This window comes from Coenobita brevimanus, chromosome 21, assembly GCF_032717465.1.
Source record: "Coenobita brevimanus isolate Jiangsu-jjx chromosome 21, ASM3271746v2, whole genome shotgun sequence".
In the NCBI taxonomy this organism is placed as follows: Eukaryota; Metazoa; Arthropoda; class Malacostraca; order Decapoda; family Coenobitidae; genus Coenobita; species Coenobita brevimanus.
Window position 1 is genome coordinate 2,940,414 of NC_136974.1, and position 7,785 is coordinate 2,948,198.

The window sequence follows — 7,785 nt, forward strand, 5'->3', positions numbered from 1 at the left end:
TGGAATGATAAAAGTCATGAATGGAAGCGGATGATCTTAGAGGAACATGGGAAGTTACGTGGAGGAACAGCAGAGAAACGAGGAAGTAAAGGACCGCTATGGTGGTGATGTGAATGTGGTGCGTGCCTCTATATTGTATCCTTCGTCGTTGGATTTTGTCCTCCGTCTCCGTTGTTGCCTTCAGTACAACCCGTGTCGTTTGCCTCAGCACTGCTTTTGTTACCGAGATGAAGGACTTCACGCATTGTCCCTCATTCATCCTCTTTCTCTTCAGCTTCTTGGGTTGCCTGTAGGGTTGCTTTCGCTGCTTCTAGAGTCACGTCAGGAAAGGATTTGGATTACCACACACCTTGCCGGCAACCTGGCCACCTTGTATCATCTTCAGTGACTCAAGCTTCATCTCCCAAGTGTCTAAGCTGTTCTCTTTGTCTAACCACCGATCTGGTACAGTAGATCGTCGACATGTGTCAACAAAGGATGCCAGGGTTTTAGGAGGCAGACAAGGATGGTAGGTGAAAGGGGAAGGGAGGAGAGGGAGAGTTTTGTAAAAGGCGGTTAGGTGGCTTGAACTGGCTTCCGGAAATCCATCAATATTTAGGGACAGGCAGAATGTGAAGGGGAAGGGGAGAAGGAGGATAAAGTTAGAGGAAGAGAATTTTAGGGAGAGGGGAACGTGCCAAGGTTTAACTCAGCCGCCTAATTTCCTTTGGGTTGCGGGGTAAATTGTGAGTTAAAACTGGTGTAAAGCAGATCAGGGTTCCAGAAGTGGAGGCCCAATTGCGGGGTGGAAGGTGCTTGTGGTGGACCCAATACATTAGCTTCTCTCTTTTTCTCTTCCCAAGGGCTGTATTTATATTCCCCAAACTCCTGTGGGGATTGTGCCAGGGACACGTGTATGGTGGCTGTTGTGTTTGATGAGTCCAAGGGACAGGACCACACCATATGGCTCTGGCAGAAAGATGCTGAACAAAGATAAAACTTGCAAATAGTGATGAATGAGAGTAACTCAAGCGTATTCTAGAGAAAAGTAAGATTGTGGTGAATGGAGCAAATTAGAGGGAGAGTTCTGAACCTGTGTTGATCGAGGCAGCATAAAAAATATAAGGGTATAGTCTGAGGGGATTTCAAATAGTGAAGGTAAAAATTTTGTTTTTGTCAAAGTTTAAAATGAGCTGCATGGAGGGGCGTATTGTGAAAGGGTTCCAGTCTTTAGGTGAATTACAGTGTGTCAGGTACAGAACTCATAACCGTGAGTAGACTGGCGGTAGTTGTGTAGAAAATGTAAGGCTGAAAGACTCTGAATTATGTCAGAGTCAGAGGGAAAATATTGTGGTAGATGATATTTTTGGAGGAGCTGGTACCAACGCCTTCAGGTCCTCGGTGTGCAAGTCGCCGCGGTCCAGTTCCTAGATCCACCTGAGTTTGAGGACTGGTCACCTATGGCTGTCTCCGTGTCTTTCTGGTTTACATGGGGGCGGTAGAGAGGGGGGGGGGAGATCACAGCAAATTGGTATGACATGGCCTCCTGGGATTTCCTTAGTTTGGTTATTTTGGCCATGCTCTGGTGTTGCACTGGGCTGCGGTGTGGGGTTCCACTTCCATGTTGCCCATTATAGTTTTGCTGTTGCACAATAATTTTAGAGGCAGCAGCTTCCTGTTAGTGGGGGTATCCAGGCAACCAACAAAAGCTGCCTGGGGTTTTTCATGAAGCACGATAGAGAGAGAGAGAGAGAGAGAGAGAGAACCATCAGGCGCCCTTTTAACATACGAATAAGGAGAGCATTCTGTAGCGTGGCGTTGACGTAGTAGCTGAGGATCACCGTGGCTGGCATCTGGAGGAGTAGGTTGACCCAGAGGCAGAGTGTGAAGGCGGGGAGGTGGGTGTGGGTGGGGGGCAGCACGTCAGCCAGGCGGGGCAGCACTAGCCGGGTCTCGTTGTCCGCCACACCGTCTCCAGAGAGAGTGTATACCAGCATCGTCCTAGAGGGAATGTGTACGTCTGATGTGTGTATGGCTTGAACACACACATACACACACACATGGACTCTTGTTTGTGTTTATCTGTCTGTCTCCCTCTAAATGTCTGTCTGTCTATCCATACATCGGTCTATCTATTCAACCGGGTACAGTGCACGTGAAGTAGGAAACACATTTGAGTATTCAGATAAAAAAGATCATTTTAGACAAGAGGTTAGTGATGTATACTGAGTGAGGGGAAAAGAGGTCAGGTTTAGTTAGCTAGGTAAAGCCAGGTTTGTTTAGTCCATTTCAGGCTCATTCAGACCAGTGTAGCCCCATCCAGGTTGTTTGTGGTCCAGAAGAATGGATAGGATTGTGAAGCAGAATAAGCACGGCAAATGAGTTTATCGTCTCACTGTCCATTCACTCGATGTACTGGAACCTTCAGATTGTACACTGAATGACAAGCCATATGATGTCTTGTAATCCAGGAAAACAATACGTTGGACGGTAACCACATAACCAAATGACGCCCGGTGGTTTAGTGGGTTACGGCACCGCAACCGAGTGGCGCTTGTAGGTATTTACATCCGAGGGCTGGTTGGGGTTTATTACGTCATGCTACTCAGGGAGGATTGAGGCTGGTCTCTCATGTCTTAAATGTCGGAACTGAATAGCTTAGCCCCGGGTTTGTACGATACTGGTGGTGTAGAAAAAAGGACTGGATGATGGATGCATGGACTGGTAATCAATAATGTCCACTCACTCATCGCCAAAGCCTTCCAAATTCTCGATTCCATCTCACAGACATATACAGTACACGTCATCCACATAGAATTTCCTTCACAGGATTGTTTCAGTAACGTCCCCAACACATTAAGCAATCAATGAAACATGACACCTGTGAATAAACCTGTTTTCATTTTGTAGCTAATTATCTCTTTACACACCACAAATTATTGTAATGACCCTCAGGTGGACCATAAAGTAATATTAGAAGATATTCAGAACTGTTATGATGCATTTGTAGAATGTACTTCTACCATGATGACTTGGAAATACCATCCATAGAAAGAGCGATACAGCCAAGTAATAGTTTTTACAGCTTTTGGCTCATCTGGCCGTGAACCCAGTGAACTGCAGGAAACAAATGCTGCAGTCCTCCATTTTTTTTTAGGGGGGGGGGAGGGGGGACGACTGAGGGACGTTTTTACGTCCGGCAAGGTTATCCCTTCGGGTGCATCGGTGCCACCGCGGCAAGGCGTCACTCACGTGTCATATCCTACCAATTACACCTATCTATAACTTTCTACTGACCCTGTATTGGAGAGTTTATATTATATATATATATATATATATATATATATATATATATATATATATATATATATATTACATAATTGGTGGAAATAATATGAACTGAATGAACAGAAACAGCCTACAGTTGAGCCGTAAATTGCAAACATTGTACAGTTTCGTGCTAATGGCAAGGATTTTATTTAGCCTTGGGAGACCTCAGCAGACTATATACTGTATATGTTTCTTGTATGTATATAGTGGAAGAGCTGTCACCTCAACACTAATTTCAGTGACCCCGTCAATACGGTGACTTGTCTATTAGTTTTTCTTTTTCTAGTGCCGGATTATCTCCAGAAGCGACAGTCCATCTAATTTCACTCATGATTTTCGGCCGCGAGATGCTTCACTCCCGCAGAATTTAGCGACATGAGAAGCCAAGTTACACCACACCATCTCATTATAATCATCTGGGAGTAGCGAGGATGTCGTAACAGTTTTCATGACACTCGATTCCAGGGACTATCAAAAAAAAAAAAAAAAAAAAAAAAAAAAAAAAAGTCATCTGCTTCATGGTAGTATCAACATCACTGAGTAATACCTACCTTGTAACTTACTGATCGGTCCAGTACTCACAGGTAGATGGTATTGGTGCTAAACTGATGGCTTTCTCGGGAACCTGTGTATGTTGGGTGAGGTTCTGAGATCAACTAGAGCGGTGAGTGGACGCCATTGGAAACTTGTGTAACGATCTGCTCCCTCGAATAAATAAACTCTTCGGAGCTGTGTGTGTTGTTATGATTATGATAGCCATTATAATTGAGTTTGCTCTCATCCACACATCAACCAAACAGCTCACAATCGAGAGTGACTATTAAAGTGGCAAAATAACGAAAGAAAAACTACCTGTGACTTTATTACGGAGACTTATTTATGGTAAAAAGTTATTAGGATCTTTTATAAACACGACCCCTTTACACAACCGCCATTTTGTTGCCAGATGCACACTTGTTTCCCGTGTCTAGAGTGTAAATAAACGAATAATTCAACTGTTGGTATGTTAAGCGAGAGATCAGTTAATAAACCTAGCCTGATGATTTTAAGGGTCGTATACTGAAACCTTAAATCGCAGAGTGGAATGCAAATCCCTTAATTTTTGGCGTTTATTGAGGGAACGCCTTTGATTATTAGGTACAGTTAGCCTGCATCCCACAATAAAGGTGCAGTCAGCAAGTATAAAGAACCAAATATGTTCCATCATCGTCACGTGCATAAGAAATTATGGACAAATAAGAGAGAGAGAGAGAAAAAAAAAAATGGGAGAAATGGAGTTCCCCCGAGCTAAGCCCTGTATTGGACTATATAGCCCCGCTAGGGTTACAGGAGCGAGCTACCACTCCCGGCACGGCAGACCGGGCGAGACTCGAACTCGCAATCCCCCGATTACGAGTCCAGCGCGCTACCACTGTGCTACCGCGCCCCCTGAGAGAGAGAGAGAGAGAGAGAGAGAGAGAGAGAGAGAGACTAGTATTCAAAAAGGCGATGCAAGGAGGTGGAGACTGGCGGGAAGCAATCATTTTAATTTAATAGGCGGGTATCGATTGTGTTACGCGGAAAAAGAGCGCCAGCACATACATCAACGCAAGTACGGTAGGGGTCAAGAGTTTCATATGGAGGTAACAGTCTGGGTCAAGAGTTGTGTCAGATGGAGGTAACAGTGTGGGTCAAAAGGTGTGTCATGAAGTTAACAGTGCGGGTCAAAAGGTGTCAGATGGAGGTAACAGTGTGGGTCAGAGGTTGTCATGGAGATAAGTGTGGGTCAGAAGTTGTCAGATGGAGGTAACAGAGTGGGTCAAAAGTTGTGTCAGATGGCGAACAGTCGGAGTCAAAAGCAGTCATAGGAATCACCGGTAATGGACGAACGTAACTTACACCACGACTGTCTCTCCAACGCAACTTTTGAGCCTGACTGAACTTCCTTGATCACAGACTTCCCGACATAACTTTTGCCCCCGCCTGTTCACTACTAATACACTGATCACCTGTGTAGTGGAGGCGGCGGAAGTGTGGCAGTGATGACGAGGCAAGATAAAGTGGTTATTGATGTACACCTGGTGTGAATAATTTAACAGATGGGCAACATATCCTTCACGGCCTGGCGTCAAAGGGCCATGATGGGCGTAGGAGGTTGATGGTGATGATGATGGGGATGATGATGATGATGATGATGATATTGATGATGATGATAGGGGGGATAATTATGATGATGATAGCGGGGATGATGATGATGATAATTGATGATGATGATGATAGTGGAGATATTGATGATGATGATGATGATGATGTCATAGTGGGGATAATGATGATCTTACTCAGCACCCTCAGTCCCATGACTTTTTCTTTTTTTGTTATCCTCCACACAATTTCGTTCCACTCAAGACTTTTCGAATAGGAGGGGTTAGACAGAGGTCCGCATTCTCGTCGCACCTCTTCTATAGCAATTTATTCTTTGATACGGGTGGGTAGTATTTGATTGTTTGTTATTTATGCCCAGTATGGTAGTATCTGAATGATTTACATGAAACAGAAGAGGATGGTACAGAGTAATAGACAAAATAAATCACCTAGGAAGAGGTGTTTGGGAACCACCTAAAACCAAAGAGAAGAGTGACCATAGTCGTCTTTTACCCCTTCACTGCAAGAGGTTTCCCTGAATGAAATCGTCTATAGGTAGGATGAATAAGAAAGGTGGGTAGACGGCATTTGTTTGTGTGTGTGTGTGTGTGTGTGTGTGAAGTTGTGTGTTTTTTTTGTTTGTTCTGTTGATTTTTAGGTATAATGTCTTGTGTACATTTCTTTTTTACGTGCATGTGTGGTCTTTGTTGTTTTGTGCTACAGCCACAGGTTCACTGTGAAGAGTGGTGTTTGTGTGCTAACAGACTGGTACAGCAAAGATGAAACCATTTTTGAAGCATTTGCACTAGACTGACCAGTGTCTATGTGCAATGCTCGTGATAACTTAGGACTTGTCTATGTGTATGGGTCAGAACTGTATTCAGTTTCTCTGGCTGGGAGTTTTTGTTGCTTAATATCGGTCTGTGTGGCTGAGCAGACCTGTCAATCACAGGCACATAACTGCTTCTGTGAGGACTTCCTACAGGTACAGTACAGTATGTACACAGAGTAGGGATATGTCACCCCCTTGTGACAGACAGTGCCTTTCCAGGGTCGAACCAGGGTTCTTCCCAATGGCTAGGTGTTGAGAAATTTGAGTTTTGGTTCCCAGGTGGGTGCTGCAGCTGCTTTGCTCCACCAAGGGTGCACAGCACCACCAAGCGTAAGTGCCTTGACAGTGCCTCTGGCAGTGAATAAGAGGGAATGGTAGGCCAGAGTAACTGCAGACTCTTTATAAGAAAAATGGTGTGTGTCTCCAGAAGCAGCCGACCATACTTCCCTGTGAGATAGGGGGGAAATGAGGGATGTTTGTATACCTGGGCAGATCATCTGTCCAGGTAGTCAGGCTAACAATGCAAAAGGTGTTTGACCACTCCCAGCCTGCATCAGCCAACTAAGCCATGAAGGTCTGCAATTTAAGTTGTAATGGGGACCCAAGTGTCAATAACCAACTCGGTGACTCTACTGAGCTTCTCGCCCAGGGTGACACCTCATGTGAGGAAACCATGTATTTCACTGTCTTTTGTTCAATAACCATGAAGGGTAAAAGCTTCATGGCATCAACCATAAGGGATATCTTACATCTGCTCAGGGGTTGAAGGCATCCACCAGGATGGCTGATTTATTAGAAAAGAAGAAAAAAGTGCTTCACCATACTTAGTTTATGATGCATTAGGCAGGAGGCACGGCTCCTTAAGTCCATAAAATACCCACAAACTCTACAAAACTGAGAAACTAATATAAAAACTTCACAGGGAATTCAGGCAGTAAGACTGGGTGGCCAAATGATGGAGAAGGAACTCCAGCAAAGCCAAGACAATACTGGTAACAGGATGGATGGAATGGTAAAGAAAGATAAAAAGTAGGTGGTACATGGTTGAACACCCGCTCCACAGTTGAGATGAACTTCATGGAAAAAGTATGACATGTACAGTCAGTGAGCAGTCACATTGAATGAACAAGCTAGACAATGTTGACCTTCATGGACGGTCCACATGCCTTGTACTGCATTTTAATTTGAAGCCAAAAAAAATTGTCATCACATCTCACCTGAGTCCTGTTACCACTTCATGTACCTGGGTGATAACTATGAATCTCTTAAGGGGGAGTCCATAAAGGAAACAGAGTGAGTAAAGACCCTATAATGCAGGTCTGAGAAAAATTACATTACTGTATATGCAATTTTTAGCACCCTGTAATAGTTCCTCATGAACTGATTGTGGATATCTGTAATGACTTGTAACCAGGCATAAATCACATGCTGAGTTATACTGTACTTGAATATCAGCTCATCATCATATGTGATGGATACATAAATATACTATGGTGCTACCAGCAAAATTTGTACTACATGAT